The 17,677-nt window shown below is 35.6% G+C and overlaps 1 long non-coding RNA gene and 1 pseudogene across 1 annotated transcript; one reads left to right on the forward strand and one right to left on the reverse strand.

Annotated features, from left to right (window-relative positions):
• Nucleotides 1-11,914: 11,914 nt before the first annotated feature.
• LOC147482203 (protein FAR1-RELATED SEQUENCE 5 pseudogene) lies at nucleotides 11,915-12,775 on the forward strand (annotated as a pseudogene).
• Nucleotides 12,776-16,895: 4,120 nt separating this feature from the next.
• On the reverse strand, nucleotides 16,896-17,593 carry LOC147482204 (uncharacterized). The gene is made up of 2 exons (XR_015203657.1): nucleotides 17,438-17,593; nucleotides 16,896-17,129 (listed from the first exon to the last, which is right to left on the reverse strand). It is a non-coding gene; the product is annotated as an uncharacterized LOC147482204 (long non-coding RNA).
• Between the last annotated feature and the right edge of the window lie 84 nt (nucleotides 17,594-17,677).

Consider the following 17,677-nt stretch of genomic DNA (forward strand, 5'->3'; position numbering starts at 1 on the left):
CTAGGACAACTACAAATTGGTTGTTACTCTTAGGGAACTAGTGAGTAAGTTTACTACTACTGCTAGGTTTCTTTCCTATACAAACATTAAAGAAAAAAACATTAAGATTTGAAATCATGCAATTAATACAAAATTCAATTTACTAAAGAAAATGTGGAGAGCTAATCCTCCTCATGTGAAAATAACATTTAGTTGTTGATTTGAACAGGTTCATTTGATTCTTCCTAGACTCATAGACAAGCCCTAATGGAAGAAAACTTGATCCCTAACATGTATGGCTCATTAAAGAGTTCATACATGCTAGCAAGTGGAACCAAGCAATGACTTATCTCTAAGCTCATTACTTTGATTCCTAACTAGACACTACACCAACTATCATTTTGGGATAGGATGCAGGTCTAGTTGTTCTTCCTAACAACCTACCAAGCCAACCACAAATATTCTCCCTCACATGAGATGGATTAACTCCCCAAAAGAGAAGTTAGCTCATGATCCTTGGGATGATGAATTACAAGCTAGAAGAACAAAAGAGAGAGAAAGAAGAAGAAGAAAAACTAACTAAACTCACTTGCTTTTTATTTATTTCCTAGAAGAAAACCAAGGTTTCCTCCATTAAAACAAAGGCCCAAAATATCGATATCGATCAATATATCGGTGTACCCAAAAACCGATATATATATCGGATATATCCATTTTTTTGGTGACCATTCCAAACTATTTAAAATATCATAAATATCGAATATATTGGACATATAATATCGAAAATATATCAGAAATATCGAATTTATATTAAAAAAAATGGTAAAAAAAGTCAACCGATATATATCGTAAATATCGGATATATCAATTATATCGGCGATATAACGTTTTATATCGGAAATTCCGATATATATCGGGAAAAAAAAAGTTCTATATTCGGTGGATATATATCGGAAATATCGATGTCGGTGTACCAAAATACCGATATATATCGGATATATCGGCGATATTTTGGTCCATGATTAAAACTATTCAAGCTTTCTTACCAAACAAAAAACTAAATAATATGAATGACTAAGGAACTAAAATAATACAAGGTAAGGAAAAGAAGTCAAGGGAGTAAATGAAGTGTCCCCCCCCCCCTTGTTTTGTTTTCTTCTTCATTTGAGAGACATCTCATTTCCTCCCATGTGAAACATCAAACCACATTTACTCCATTTTTATCCACCACATTAAAACAAAGTGACACCTTGCCTTTTTTCACTATTAACACCTAATCTAATTAATTACATGCAAGGTGTTAACTTTGCACCAATAATTTGTCATTTTTGTTGACATGCTCCATGATTGATGACTCATCCAATCTTGCGGGCCCATATAGTGGGTCCTATGTGCGATCCAATTAAGGTCCATCTTTGGGCAATTTTACAACTTCCCGCTATCGCGTAGAGTTCATCGCCTGATTGTTGTCTAAGCAGCTCACTTGTCGATTCGAGTCCCGGTTCAAGAGGTAGGAGCTTCGAAGTTTGATGCTTACGTGGCGGATTTGGAAGAATTCATATACATGTCGCTCCTCGTGCTTTATTGCAGGTTTAAACCATATTTCCATGTTTACTGCGAATACCTGCAAAAGTATGAAAACATATTTATTTCATGATTATTAAACACATAGTTAACCAAATTTATATATCTCAACGGGGTTTCATAATACACTTTTGGGTGCTTATCAAATATTAACGGATCAGGATGGCAAGTGTAGTTAGATCCGAAATTAATATAAAATGATATATGCTCTTGTCACATCACCTTAATGTAGCAGGACTTATCGAGTATGGATATCTAAGATGGGTCTTTTCACGTCAGATTCCTTGAGACGATTAGGAAGTTTTCTCAAATAGTAGATAATACGGATCGGAGGAAGGTTTCATATGGCAGTTAGACCAACACGTATTTTCTATCTTGAGTTGTCAAATAGGGCATTTAAAGTCATGTTGATAATACTGTTATTGAGGCATACAAAGAGATAGAACATATGGAGGAAGGGGCCACAAGGTAGCTAGACCTACACGTAATCTCTGAATTGATATATCAAATCTCAATAATGGAAGCTGGTTATATTTATATATTGGCGTGCGCGACAGGGATTATGAATACTTTAGTAGCGCGCGTGAGAGATGATGTGAATAGAATGATTTGAGCTTGTTTTGGTTTTGTGAGTTATTTTATTTTATTTTTTATTTTCATGGTTTTATAATTTTTTCTGTTTATAATAAGGTAAAAATACAATTAATACACACAAATATAAAATAGGAAATTTCTCCATTGAATATGTAAACCGTACAAATGTTTGAGAATTATTTAACACACCACACTAATGTACAAAAATATTAAATAAAAGGAAAGATGATGTTACATAGATCTAGATATTTTAGAGGATGTTATGCATAATTAACATAATTACAATGATAAACACTGCTAGCAGGAAGACCTTGATTGCATCATCACGTTGCTGCTTTTCAAATTTTTCGATCGGATCCATTATGTTAAAGAAGATGAGAGATGGGGAAAATTAATTTGTGTAAAGTGAGAGGATGGGATGAGTGAAATATGGTGAGGAGGGTCGAATTTAATAGGGAAAAACTTGACCGTTTGTGGGGAAGTGTGCAGAATAAAGCCATTGGACCTTAATAATTGATCTGGCCGTTGTCATAGCCGTTGGGCATAGTTATGGGTCAGTCCGTTGGACCTACTTTTTAGGCCCAATGCATAATGCAACAGATTAATATATATTTATATATAAGGAAGACAATAATCTTATAGGTAAATAATTTCTAATTTAATTCGTCTCAAGATACAAAAAAATTGGCCCAAACCCAAATGAAATCCAGAAATGCCCATTGTGTCCTTAATTGTTCTGAAAAATTCAACGTGGATTCTGGACTCGTTTTAACTCCAACTGGGACAAATGAGCTACCAAAATGATCAGCATTAAAAATGTCATCCAATGTTATATAGTCAGCTCACAGTGAAACTTGTTTTTGAAAAAGGAAAAAGGTGGAAGAAGCATGTACAAAACATGAAGGGGTTGAGTCATATGGAAATAGAACTCAGCCTTTTTTTTTTTTTTTTTATTTTATTTGTTTAAACTATATACAAATGTACAAGGGAAGAGTAACGTGTTTGCAACACTAGACGGCCAGAAGACTCTCCACATAAAATCCCAAGCAACTGTAATGTCGGCGCTGGAGAGACCCAATCTAGCCAGACTGTGGCTTAACCTTTATGTTTTGGGGGCCTAAGGTGTAGGACGGTACCATCCTTAACCGTGTGAGGGGTGCAACAGTCTAATAATATTACCCTTATTACATATGGTATAGCCTCAAACTGCCCCGAAACGAACTCAAGTAGCAACAGCTAGGGGTGCTCTAGTGGAATCCATTGCCCGTGTCCCGAGTAAGCAACATCTGATGTTGAACACGAATCTCGTTAGGCACAGTGTTAGTGCTAATGGAAAAAAACCGAATATATACATGTTGAGTCTTTTAACGTCAAATCCTCAAGACGATAGTGAGTCTTTTAACGTCAGATCCTTAAGATGATTGTGAGTCTTTTAACGTCAGATCCTCAAGATTATTCCCAACCTATGGGAGCAACGGGGAGATGACAAAGTTTATCCTGCTCAGCTGGTGTCAAACAAATGTATACCTTATACCGGCAAGTATCGGATAGTGATTGAAGACCTGGACAGAAAGGTGTTTGACAATGCATACACCACCCCATCCGTCGTGCACATCATTTACAAGCAAAAGAACTACGACCATTACCTATTCGTGATGAGTGAGACTTACACCAAATGATTAGCTGAAGTTCGCAAGGAAGATAGTAAAAAAGGGAAGAGAAGGAAGAAGGGGAAATTTTTGGTACCCATCGTTTACCAAAGGCACATTTGCTTGATTAGCATAAGACATTTATACTCAGTTCTGAAATAGAGTTATTGTGGACTACGGTTCTGGCGCTTGCAACCACACACTCCAAGTTATATGAGAGAAGAAAAGAAGTGAGGGTCCGGCTACCAAAATGGTGTACGTACTCCTTTTTTTTTTTGTAATACATGAAAGGAAGTACACAAGCAAATCTAGTAATCTCTGTAAACTGGATCTTGGAGAAGAGTCTTTTCGACATTTGGAGATCGTAACTCAAGATAATGTTTGAGGCGTTGACCATTTATTTGAAATTCGTTGTTATCGTTTAAATTTTTCAAAGAGATTGCCCCATAAGGGGTGACAACAGAGACAATAAAATGACCAAACCATCGTGTTTTCAATTTTTCTGGAAAAATGTGTAACCTTGAGTTGTACAACAAAACTTTTTGACCAATTTTGAAATCTTTTCTTAATATATGTTTGTCGTGCACTCTTTTCATGTTGGCTTTATAGGACTTTGAGTGATCATATGCATCACTCTGAATTTCCTCAAGCTCATTTAACTGTAATTTTCGCTTCTCTCCTACCGCATTGGTATTATAATTGAGGCTTTTGATGGCCCATAGAGCACGATGCTCAAGTTCAATCAGCAGATGACAAGGTTTTTCAAAAACGAGGCGGTAAGGAGATATCCCTATAGGTGTCTTAAAAGCCGTTCTATATACCCATAAAGCATTAGAAAATCGGAGAGACCAGTCTTTCCTCGATGGATTAACTATTTTTTCCCAAATGAACTTAATCTCTCTATTAGAGACTTCTACTTGGCCACTGGTCTGCCAATGATACAGAGTTGCCACCTTGTGGGTGACTCCATATTTCTTTACTAACAACTCAAAAACTTTATTACAAAAATATGTTCCCCCATCACTTATGATAGCTTTGGGGACACCAAAACGAGAGAAAATATTTTCTTTTACAAAAAAAAAATGACAGTTTTATGGTCATTAGCACGACATGATATTGCCTCAATCCATTTTGACACGCAGTCAACAGCTACCAAGATGTAGAGAAAGCTATGAGAATTTGGGAAGGGATCCATGAATTCGATGCCCCAAACATAAAAAAATTCCACAATTAGAATTGGATTTAAGGGCATCATAATGCGTTGAGTAATGTTGAGTAATGCGTCCTAGCTGCTAGCAGCAAATGCATGCTTTGTAATGCTCATGTGCATCTCTGAACAGTGTTGGCCAGTAAAAACGACATTGTAAAACCTTAGCCGCAGTTTTCTTACCACTGAAATGACCACCACAAGATTGTTCATGACAAAAGGATAACATATCATTGTGTTCCCAGTTGGGAATGCAACGGCGTATGAGTTGGTCTGAACAATACTTGAAGAGGTAGGGATCATCCCAGAAATAATATTTTACAGTGGATAAGACTTTTTTTTGTCGACACTAGACCAAGAGGAAGGGACTTCCTCGGTAACTAGGTAGTTTACTATATCAGCGTACCAAGGAGATGAAAAGACAAGTACAAGTTTTCATCAGTCGTTATCAACATCACTGACGAGCCTTGATAAATAGTCGACAACAACATTCTGGCAACCTTTTTTATCTCTAATTTCCAATGTAAACTCTTGCAAGAGAAGGATCCATCGAATCAATCTCTGTTTCGCATCCTTTTTCGTGAGTAGGTAACGAAGTGCCACATGGTCAGTGTAGACAATTTTCGAATAACCCACTAGGTATGGACGAAACTTATACAAGGCATATACTATAGCTAGGAACTCCTTCTCTGTGGTGGTATATTTACGTTGAGCTTCATTAAGAGTTTTACTAGCGTAGTAAATAACAATGGGTTTGTCATTTCGGCGTTGCCCTAGGACAGCTCCAATAGCATAATTGCTAGCGTCACACATTAGTTCAAATGGCTTAGACCAATTAGGTGGTTAAATTATAGGAGTTGTAGTCAGGGTGGTTTTTAATGTCTTAAAAGCTTGTTTGCAATTGAAATTGAAGTCGAAAACGACATCTTTAATCAGGAGATTTGTTAAAGGTCGAGCAACCTTGGAGAAATCTTGAATGAATCTCCTATAGAACCCGGCGTGGCCTAAAAAGGCATGTATATCCTGAACTATTCTTGGTATAGAAAGAGATGCAATTATTTCAATCTTAGCTTTATCAACTTCTATTCCATCCTTGGAAACAATATGTCCTAGAACAATTCTTTTAGTAACCATAAAATGACATTTCTCCCAGTTAAGGACTATAATTTTTTCTTCACAATACGCAAAAACCTTATAAAGGTTTGATAGGCATTTATCGAATGAGTTACCATAGATGGAGAAATCATCCATGAAACGTTCAACCATATCACTGAAGATATGAAGCATGCAGCGTTGGAAGGTACCAGGGGCATTACAAAGACCAAAAGACATTCGTTCGTACGCAAAGGTGCCAAAGGGACAAGTAAACGTTGTTTTTTCTTGATCAACAGGATCAATGACAATTTTGAAATAGCCTGAATATTCATCAAGAAAACAGTAATATGCATGTCCTGTTAAACGTTCAAGCATCTAGTCAATGAAGGGAAGTGGGAAGTGATCTTTACGAGTTACCGCATTAAGTTTGTGATAGTCAATGCATATTCTCTATTTCACTAGGATGTGAGTGGAGATGCATTCATCCTTATCATTTCGCACAACTATAATGCCAGATTTCTTGGAAACAACGTGGACTGGATTTATCCAAACACTATCAGAGATAGGGTATATAATACCCACATCGAGTAACCTTAAAAATTCTTCCCTTACTACATCCTTCATGGCGGGGTTTAGATGACATTGCAGTTCACGCGATGTTTTTGCATTTTCTTCAAGATGTATGCGATGGGTGCACACACTAGGGTCAATGCCCTTGATGTCATCTAAAGACCATCCAAGCGCATAACGGTGTTGTTGAACGACAGTAATTAAATGGGATTCTTGATCGGATGTCAACTTGGATGAAATGATAATTGGGTGACTACCATCTGAATCAAGATGTACATATTTTAAATCTGAAGGAAGAGGTTTAAGTCAGGGGTGGGAGGAGTGGGTATCAAAGATTCTTGAGGAAAGTCGTCTTCTATAAAGAAAACGGATTGAGGTTCTTCAAAATCGCTCGACGTCACGGTAGTAGGGTCAAATAGCGGTATTGACTCTAAAAACGCAGTAACTTCCTGAGTGTACGAGTCAACTTCAAATTTGGAAACACCAAAAGAAAGAAATTGGTGCACTTCATCGTCAGGAAAATAGTTTGTTAAATACTCTTGCGCGAGACTATCAACCATGCTAATCTCAACATCAATGTTAGCATCTAGAATTTGTTTCATTAACTTAAAAACATTTATCTCGACAGAAAGATTTCCGAAGAACATAGTCATGGAACCATCCCGACAGTTTATGAGGGCATTTGTAGTTGCAAGGAAAGAACGCCCTAAAAGTATAGGAATGGAGTCACAGGAAACTTCTGCATCCAGAATGACAAAATCAACTGGATAGTAACAGTCTTGGACATTTACGAGGATGTTTTCCACAATGCCTTTGGGATACTTGATAGACCGATCGGCTAACTGTAGAGTCATGTTGGCAGGTTTGAGCTCATGCAGACCTAGCTGTTTGAACAAGTAATATGGAGCAAGTTGACACTTGCTCCTAAGTCGAGTAATGCAGTAGCAGTATACTTATCTCCCAATGTGCATGGAACGGTTGGTCTACCAGGGTCCTTGTATTTGACAATACCATTTGATTCTGTGATGGAAGGGAACTGTTATGTCAGGAACGCTTGTTGAGGAGCATTAGTTCTCCTTTTGGTAGTGCACATATCTTTCAGAAACTTTGCATGTTTTGGCAATTATTTGAGGGCATTGAGAAATGGTAAGTTGATGGTCAAATTATTGAACGTTTCTCGAATCTTATCAAAATTTTCATCAAGTTTGTTATGTGCCAAACGTGTAGGAAACGGTGCCTTTGGTCGAAATTTGGCATACATATCAAATTGCTCATTTCCCAGTGTCTTGGATAGTGACTTGGTTGGAGTTGGTGCTTCCAACCTAGTTTCGACATTAGAAACAAGTACGTTAGGAGTTTCAGCTTTAGTTGGTTGATCATCTGGCATATGTATTTGATTATCTACAGTTTTGTCAGATCGAAGAGTAGTGATTGCATTCACCTCACCCTGGTTTGGATTACTTGTACCTAATGCATTATTGATTTCAAAGGTAGTGTTTGCTGGCTTAGGGTTTGGAATTGCTTGTCCAGGAAACACTCCTTTTTTACTCTTATCCTACGCTAAAAGTTGAAGCGACTATTAGATAGATGTTAGGATTTGAGATTGTTGGTTCATGTAAGCCAAGAAAGTCTCACTCGTCTTATCAGTAGAGCGTTGCACAGGTGGTGCAATAGGGACTAGTTCACGATTAGTGCTGAGAAGTTGAAGATTATATTCGTAACTGGGATTGGCTGGAACAAGGCTGCGGTTGTTTTGATAGTTAGAATTGGATTTACTTGTAAACTGATTTTGACTTTGTTAGTACTGCTGATTATTTCCTTGATGGTATGGAATATAGTTGGTGGATGGTCGAACAGGTGGATTGACGAAACCTAGAGGAGTCATATGTTGGTTGTTTGGGCACCAAGCGAAATTTTGATTTTGTCTCCAAGGTGCATTAGGAATGTTAAATGCACAAGCCTTTTCTGATGGTTGTGAAGAGGAGGCATATAACAAGGGATAATAAACATTCGAATGGTCAGGACTTAGACAAAGAATACATGGCATGGTGAAGTGTTAACGGTCATGACCTATTTTAGGATTTGATCATTCACTTGAACTGCGAGGGCATCTATTTTTTTTGTCAGGGATTCTATCAGATTTTTTAATTCGGGATCGGGTTTTACCTCAAAGATAGATGTAGCTTTTGTAATAGTGTCCTTAGAAGATCTGGAAGAATCAGTACCTCGCGTTGCTTGTTTTTCAAGAAAATTGTATGCCTCGATAGCTCCTTTGTCCATGAAGCAACCGTTGTTCATTATATCAAGTGTTTCTTTTTGATGATCGAAAAGTCCATTAAAGAATGAACGAACAAGGACAGCGGTGTCAAGCTGATGATGGGGACATTCTAAAAGAAGATCGGTAAAACGGCTCCATGCTTCCGTAAATGATTCATGAGGATGTTGGCGAAAAAATTGGATCTTCTAAAGCATTCAGTAGTTTTCTTCTGAGGATAGAATTTGAGCATGAAAGATTGCACAAGTTTGGTCCATGTGTTGATGGATTATGGTGTTTGACTTGCTAGCCAAACCGAAGCTTTATCAGCTAAGGTGAAAGGAAACAACCTGAGTAAGACTTATTCGTTGGAGACGGATGGATGTTAGAATGTGGTGGCTACTTGCTGAATCCTGCGAAAGTGATTGTACGATTTCTCATGGTCTAAATCATGATAAACAGGTAACAATCCAAAAATATTGGGTGGGATTTGAAAATCACCTGCAATATCCTCAAGTTTGATGCAGATAGAAAGTCCTTCCTGTAAGGCAGTATAGAAGTCCAAAAGGGGCTTCTCAGCTGGTGTAGTTTCGTCGGCCATAATGAATGGAGTTGGCGACAAAGGATTATGATGATTTTTATTAACAGATGAAGAACTTTATTGAGGTGAGAACTTACGCAATTGCCTATCGTATTTTCTCCTACGATAAGTATGTTAAAATTCCTTACTATGACCAGACATTAATCTCATGCAAGCACAAGGTTGAAATCTGAGGCACACCAAGAACAAATTTTTACATGTATTTTATAATTGACGTAAGCATTTGAGGTGAACAATGTGGGCCTAAGTTGCTGCTAATTAATGTAGCAGTAAAGCTAGGAATACGTGTGCATAAACCAACAGACAAGTCACAGGAAAGATATGAGGAAGGTTTTCCATGCAAGCACGGTCCTAATTAAGGAAATGCAATCTTTAAAGTTTCCTAAACACCGTTGGAGTATGTTTATGATTTATGAGATTTTTTTTTAAAATTATTATTATTATTTTTTTAAAAGTTATTTACAATTTATGCAGAGGATAAAGACACAAAATATTTTATTATTATTATTATTATTATATTTTTTTTTAAAAGTTATTTAAAATTTATGTAGAGGAAAAAGAAAAGCTATTTATGCAAACATAGTCTATTCAGACGTCGGTATCTACATTAGTACGTAAAGAGAGTCTAAGCATACATATATATATACTAATAGGCCAAATTGTATCATTTATATGAATGAGATACATGCAAATTAAATATCAAACATGTATCATTAGTAATACGTAAATGGATGCTAATATGCAAATACATGATGTATACATATATCTACCCTAACAGGTAAATCTAAACTACTAACATAACTAGACATGTGATCAGGCAAAGGTACTTTATGTATATATAACATGTCACAAATTACTTATATATATATATATATATATTAGTAGTGCTCTCATCCGGACTCCCTTAACAAAATAAAGTCAGGACCTACTAAAATTCACGTGAGCACTTCTACTTTTCTCTCGGTTTCCAATTCTCTCTCTTTTTATTTTCTCTTTCCTCTAATCATTAACTACTCCCACATTCTCTCTCCAGCAATTATTTCCTAATACATAATAAAGACTCCTATTTGTTTATCTCTCTTAGCATGTGGTTACCTTTTTCTTCACGTATACCAATATACCACTTTTAGCTATTCTCACACACACACACACACATATATATTAGTAGTGCCCTCATCCGGACTCCCTTAACAAAATAAAGTCAGGACCTATTAAAATTCACGTGAGCACTTCTACTTTTCTCTCGGTTTCCAATTCTCTCTTTTTATTTTCTCTTTCCTCTAATCATTAACTACTCCTACATTCTCTCTCTAGCAATTATTTCCTAATACATAATAAAGACTCCTATTTGTTTCTCTCTCTTAGCATGTGGTTACCTTTTTCTTCACGTATACCAATATACCACTTTTAGCTATTTTCTCACACTTTACAAACAATCTCACCCTCTTCATTTTTTTTAAACTTAATAATTTCTCTTTATTTACCCTATTCAGTTCTCCACCTAATCAATAATCTTGTTTTTCCTGAGAATTATATTGAGTATTATTTATGAGAATGAACGTGGATTCTGAACAATTGAATTTGGAAGATTAATCTGAGGATTTGTTTTTTATGCCTCAAGTAAAAGATAATTGTAAACCGAAAATTGACCAAGAGTTTCAATGTCTAAATGAAGTTTATAAATTTTATAATAATTATGCAAAGGAGGCTGGCTTCAGTATACGAAGTAATTCTACTAAGAAGAACAAATAAAACAAAACCACCCGGAAAGAGTATTGTTGCTTCAAAGAAGGTAAACCCAACCAAAAAGATGTGGGAGAAAAGAAAAGGCATCGTGGGATTGTACGTGAAGGTTGCAAAGCAAAGTTGTCAGTTGTAAAAAGCAAATTAGGATCAAATTACAGAGTCAGCCAATTTATCGAAGGTCACAGTCATTCTCTTTCAACCCCCCATAAGGTACATTTATTGAGATCTCATCATGGCGTATCTGATGCAAAAAAATCATTATCTCAACTTCTTTCATCAGCCAATATACCTATAAACCAGCAAATTAGCATAATTCTTTCAATGGAAGCGGGTGGAATACAAAATATTGGTTGTACAGAAAAAGACATTAGAAACCTTGTTAGATATTTGAAGAAATCGGTAGATGGGCATGATGCGGAGTTATATCTGAGAAAGAAAGAAATCCATTATTTGCTTTCATAATAGAAATAGACGATGAAAATAGATTGACCCACTGTTTTTGGGCTGATGCAACGTCGATAAAGGCGTACAAGCTTTTTGGTGATGTGGCTATGTTTGATACTACCTACAAGACCAATAAATATGAAATGATCTTTGCACCATTCACAGGGGTAAATAACCATGGTCAGACTATAATGTTTGGCTGTGCATTCTTGAGTGACGAGACAACAAGTTCAATTGCTTGGTTATTTGAAAGCTGGATGGAAATAATGTCAGTTGGTCCACCAAAAATGATTATCACCGATCAAGACCCTGCAATGTCAAAGGCTATTGCTCACGTTCTGCCAGATACATATCATAGATATTGCATTTGGCACATTCTTAGCAAGTTTTCTGAAAAGTTGGATGCAGTCATTTATAAAGATCACTTTATTGAGTTTCAAAGATGTATCTGGGATTCAGAAACTGTGAAAGAGTTTGAGGTGGGTTGGGGAGAGATATTACAAAAAAGTAAGTTAAAAGATAGTACTTGGTTAGCTGGGTTGTATGATATTCGTTCGAAATGGGTTCCTTCATTTGTGAAACATATTTTCTCAGCTGGTATGTCAAGTAGTCAAAGAGCAGAAAGTGGGCATGCGTTTTTCAAGAGATATATCTCCAAAGACAATTCGTTAAATGAATTTGTGACTCGGTTTAATCAGGCACTTGAATACCAACGTCACAAAGAACTGGAAGCTAACCACGTTGATAACAATGAATGTCCGGTGATGAAGACACAGATCTCCATGGAGAAGCAGATGTCTGAAATATATACCTTGTCTATTTTTCTTCGATTTCAGATTGAGTTATGGCAGAGTTTGGAGTACTTGATTGAAACCTCAATAGATAATGAAGAGCAGATTATTTATATGGTGAAAAGGGCAAGTGCAATAAACTCTAGAGCTCGTAAGGTTGTTTATGAGAAGGCCTTAAATTTTGCAAGTTGTAGTTGTAAGAAATTTAAATTTGAAGGAATTCCTTGTAGACACATTTTGGCTTATTTGAGAGCTAGTTGATAAGCACCAAAAACTGTAATATTAAACCCCATTGAAATATATAAATTTGGCTAATTATGTATTTAATAATCATAAAATAAGTATATTTTTTGTACTTTTGCAGGTTTTCGCAGTAAATATGAAAATATTGGTTAAACCTGCATTAAAGCACAGGGAACGATGTATATATGAATTCTTCCAAATTAGCCATGTGAAGCTAAACAAAGACGGATCAAAGCCGGGGACTCAAACATGACAGAATCGAGTCAAAACGGGACTATGTAAAGGAAAGCGTAAACTTTCGAAGCTCATATCTCGTTAACTTGGACTCCGATTTCGGCAAGTAAGTTGCCCAGATGATCAGCACGACTAGCTCTATCTTATGCCAGAAATTGCAGAAATCGATGTCTGGACCCACCAATGGATATAGCACATGGACCCACCTTCGGGCCCACAAAAAAAGATGAGTCATCAATCATGGAGCATGTCAAGATAAAAGTGCCAAATTATTGGTGCAAAATTGACACCTTGTATGTAATTAATAAGATTAGGTGTTAATAGTGAAAAAAAAACAAGGTGTCACTTTGTTTTAATGTGGTGGATAAAAGTGAATTAAATGTATGTGTGTGTTTTCATGTGGGATGAGGGGGAGAATTCTAGAAAGGAAGCAAAAAACAAAACAAGGGGGGTGCACTCCATTTACTCCCTTGACTTCTTTTCCTTTATCGTTCATTGTTTTTTTTAGTTCCTTAGTTTAGTTTTAGTTTTTAGTTTTTAGCTTTTATGAAAAAAAAAGCTTGTAATAGTTTTAATGGTAGAAACTTTTGTTCTTCTTCTTCTAAATAAAATCTAATTTTCTTAAGGTAAGTAATTTCTTCTTTAGTTTCTTCTTCTTTTTTGTTCTCTCTTTCATTTTACATTTCTATTTTGTAACTTTCATTTTAATCCCAAGGATCATGAGCTAAAACCCCCCTTTTGTGGAGGGTTAATGAACCTCATTCGAGGGATAACCTTTGTAAATTGATTCTAGAAAGTTGTTTAGGAAAAACAACTAGACCTACATCCTATCCCAAAATGATAGTTGGTGTAGAGTCTAGTTAGGAGTCAAGGTGATGATCTTAGAGATAAGTCATTGTTTTGGTTCCACATGCTAACAATATGATCTTAGAGATAAGTCATATTGTTAGGGACCAAAATAATCTTGTTAGGATTTGTCTATGAGTTCTAGGAAGATTAGGATGCAACAATCTAGAGTCAATAATAGAGGTTGTCTTCACATGAGAAGAATTTACCCTCCACATTCTTCCAATAATTAATTTTCACTTGTTTTAACTACATGTTTACGTAACTTTAATAATCTAGAAGAAAGCTAAATAGTTTTTAGTATAATTCAATCATAGCTTAAAACTTACTCACTAGTTTCCTAAGGAGCAAAAACAAGTTGTAAGTTGTCCTAGACTTAGGTTGGTTCGAAATCCTTACTCAAAACTATGCACACGAATATCGTGAGTTAAAAAAATCTTTGTATTCGCACTTTGCCGAATTAGAGAATCAAATCTCTAACATACTCAAAAGGTGAACATCACCAGTCAAATTGTTTATTTGCCAGACTTATATATACTAAGCAGATGGAGAAAGGATGCAAAGCTGGAAAAAATTTATAGAAGATGGCGAGAAAATTGTGAAAGAAAATAGAGACAATTTTGTGCTATTGCGACATAGAAAATTATATCAGCTTACTTCAAGCGTAATCAATGATGTTGTAGCTTATGAAGAGACAAGTGAAATTTACGAGCAACATATGAAATTGGTTCACGAAAAGATTAAGGAAGTGATCGCTAATAAAGGGGCTGGAGTAGCTCCGAAGAAAAAATATCTCGGCAGTGGACTTTGAATGAACCAAATATGGTTAGGGCCAAGGGATGTGGGAAACATAGATTACAAAGAGGGAAAGAGAAAGCAATAGCTTCTGCTAGGCGTTGTAATGGATGTGGACTCAGTGGACAATCACATGACAAAAGAAATTGTCCTATGCTAACAGGTAATGTTCAATTATTTAATTCATGTGTTTTTTTTTTTTTTTTTTTTTTTGTTAATTTTACTAATATATACTGGTGGAAATTATAGGTTCAATGGATGGTGGTAACTCAAAAAATGACAAGTGAGAATGGAATTGGAGATGAAGTTGTTTTTTAAAGGAGCATGCGTGTCAGACTATGCATATGTTATGAAGTGTTAAAACTGAAGTTGTGAGAAATGGAGCTGGTAATAGTAGTGAAGTTAGAGAAATAAGGTTGGTTGGAGTACAGTGAGAATTTGGGTTGGTATAAAGTGAGAGATTGCGTGCTATGTTATTTTTCTACATACTATGAATTTCTTGTGAATGTTATTGCTTTTAGTAGTAAAGAACTTGTTCCAATGCATTTGTACATTTCTTTTGGTTTAGCCTATGTAGTTAATTAATTTAGTCAACACTCTATCAAGGAGAGAGAGGGAGATAATATGAGTGAATAAGTATTCCCGGAAGAAAAAGGTAACCACATGCTAATAGAGAGAAACAAGTAGGCGTCTTTATTATGTATTAGGAAATAATTATTGGAGAGAGAATGTAGGAGTAGCTAATGATTAGAGGAGAGGGAAAATAAAAAGAGAGAGAATTGGAAACCGAGAGAAAAGTAGGAGTGCTCGCGTGAATTTTTATAGGTTCTGACTTTATTTTGTTAAAGGAGTCCGGATGAGAATATATATATATATGAGAGGGAGAGAATATGAGTGAATAAGTATTCCCGGAAGAAAAAGGTAACCACATGCTAATAGAGAGAAACAAGTAGGCGTCTTTATTATGTATTAGGAAATAATTGTTGGAGAGAGAATGTAGGAGTAGTTAATGATTAGAGGAGAGAGAAAATAAAAAGAGAGAGAATTGGAAACCGAGAGAAAAGTAGGAGTGCTCGTGTGAATTTTTATAGGTCCTGACTTTATTTTGTTAAAGGAGTCCGGATGAGAGCACTACAGTATATATATATATATATATATATATATGTTTGGATATAGTGACGCTCTTAGGGTGACACTCTAATCTCACACCTCTCCTGAACCCATCTAGAGCGCGCACGCACTCATGCTTCACCAGACGCAACTCGAGAGAGAGAGAGAAGAACTCGAGAGCGATCACGCACGTACTAATTCTTAAAGACAATACATTGTGTCAAATGTGATGAAATAAGCCTTTTACCAAGATTTTACAGTTCATCATCCAAGAAAGCACAAACTTCCCTACTACATTTGACTCGTCCCTTCTATTTAAAAGGAAATTATCATTAAAAGGAATTTATGTTATCACGTAAACAGGGAAATATCATCTAATTGCTATTATGAAGTAGCTTTAGTCGTGATATTCATCTAATTCAAATGAATTTGTTGGAGAAGAAGCTACGAAATCTAATTTTGAATTTGAGAAGAAGCTACCAAATGACGTGAATACCCCCACGTGAAATATTTTGAAATTTCAAAATTTTGCATTTTTTAGCAGAATTAGATCTGATGATATCAGGATGAGATCTAACGGACCAGGAGGGGTGTGAGATAAGGGTGGCAATATAAGGGCGTCACTATAGCCTAACCGCCGATATATATATATATATATATATATATATATATATATATATATATATATATATATATATATATATATATATATATATATATATATATATATATATGACATATGTGTGTGTGTCGGAATTAACATACGCAATCTAAAAGCAGATTTGCACATTGCTCTAAGGGCTGATTTTTTTGTAGATATTATCTCCCTACCATGGATAGTATCTCCACAAAAAATCAGCTCAATCAGATGTGTCTAGTCTTGTAAAAAAATTGTTAAAATTTTGGACCGTCAGATAAATTTATAATTTGAACTCAATTTTTGGTAGGGTTAGACATGTTCAAAGGAGTTGATTTTTTGTGGAGATGATCTCCATGTTGTGGAGATCACATCCCCATAAAATCAGCTTTTAGTTCATTATGTAGGTAGGTAGGATTGTGTATGTCAATTCCGTATGTCATTTATGTATGTCGACATAGTCAGTCTGTATATATATATATATATTAACATGCGTATTCACACGATTCATACATATTTCTAACCTAATACGCAAATAATAGTCCATTATCTACAACATGCTATATAAACACATGTGAATCATGCAAAATTATACTAAAAATTAGAACCTGTAAGCGTCCCGCAATTCTACCAAAGAAATTAAACGTCTGATCGAACTCCCGAAACTAGTTGAGCTCATTAACGTACTTGCTTTTACTGAATAGTGATCTCTGTATTGTAATAGGGATCTCTGTACGTGAATAGTATGTTCTGCACACAATAAAATGAGCAACAAATGAGATACTCTAAATAGTTCAAAAAATCACCAAATTTTTACTGGAGTATCCTGATATATCAAATATGTTTCTGTAAAAAATTTAGACCAATTGGAATTTTGGAGATCCACTTTATCAGCTATTGTTCCAAAAACTTGTGTTTTTGAAAAACTGTTATAACATTCTGGAAACAAACAACTGGTTAGGTGGTCAAAACAGATCCAAAAGTCACAAAATTTGAATGAGGAACTCCTGACACATCAATGATCTTCCAGTAAAAAAAATAGCTTATTTGAAGCTTACTAAGTTGCTCGGCTCGACTGGTTGCTCAGAAGTTTGTGTCCTGAAAACTGAAACGGTGCACAAGAAAAAGATGGTGTTAGTTGACTTGGTAAAACAACTAAGAAAAATAAGAAAAAATTCCAGTAAATCACTGATACGTTACAGATTGTCTCTGTAAATTTTTAGGATTTTATGCAATTTTGAAATATATATACAAGATAGTTAACGGAAAAAAAAATTGAAAAGGGTGGAAGGTTTATG

This window comes from Coptis chinensis, chromosome 8 (genome assembly GCF_015680905.1).
Source record: "Coptis chinensis isolate HL-2020 chromosome 8, ASM1568090v1, whole genome shotgun sequence".
Taxonomy (NCBI): domain Eukaryota; kingdom Viridiplantae; phylum Streptophyta; class Magnoliopsida; order Ranunculales; family Ranunculaceae; genus Coptis; species Coptis chinensis.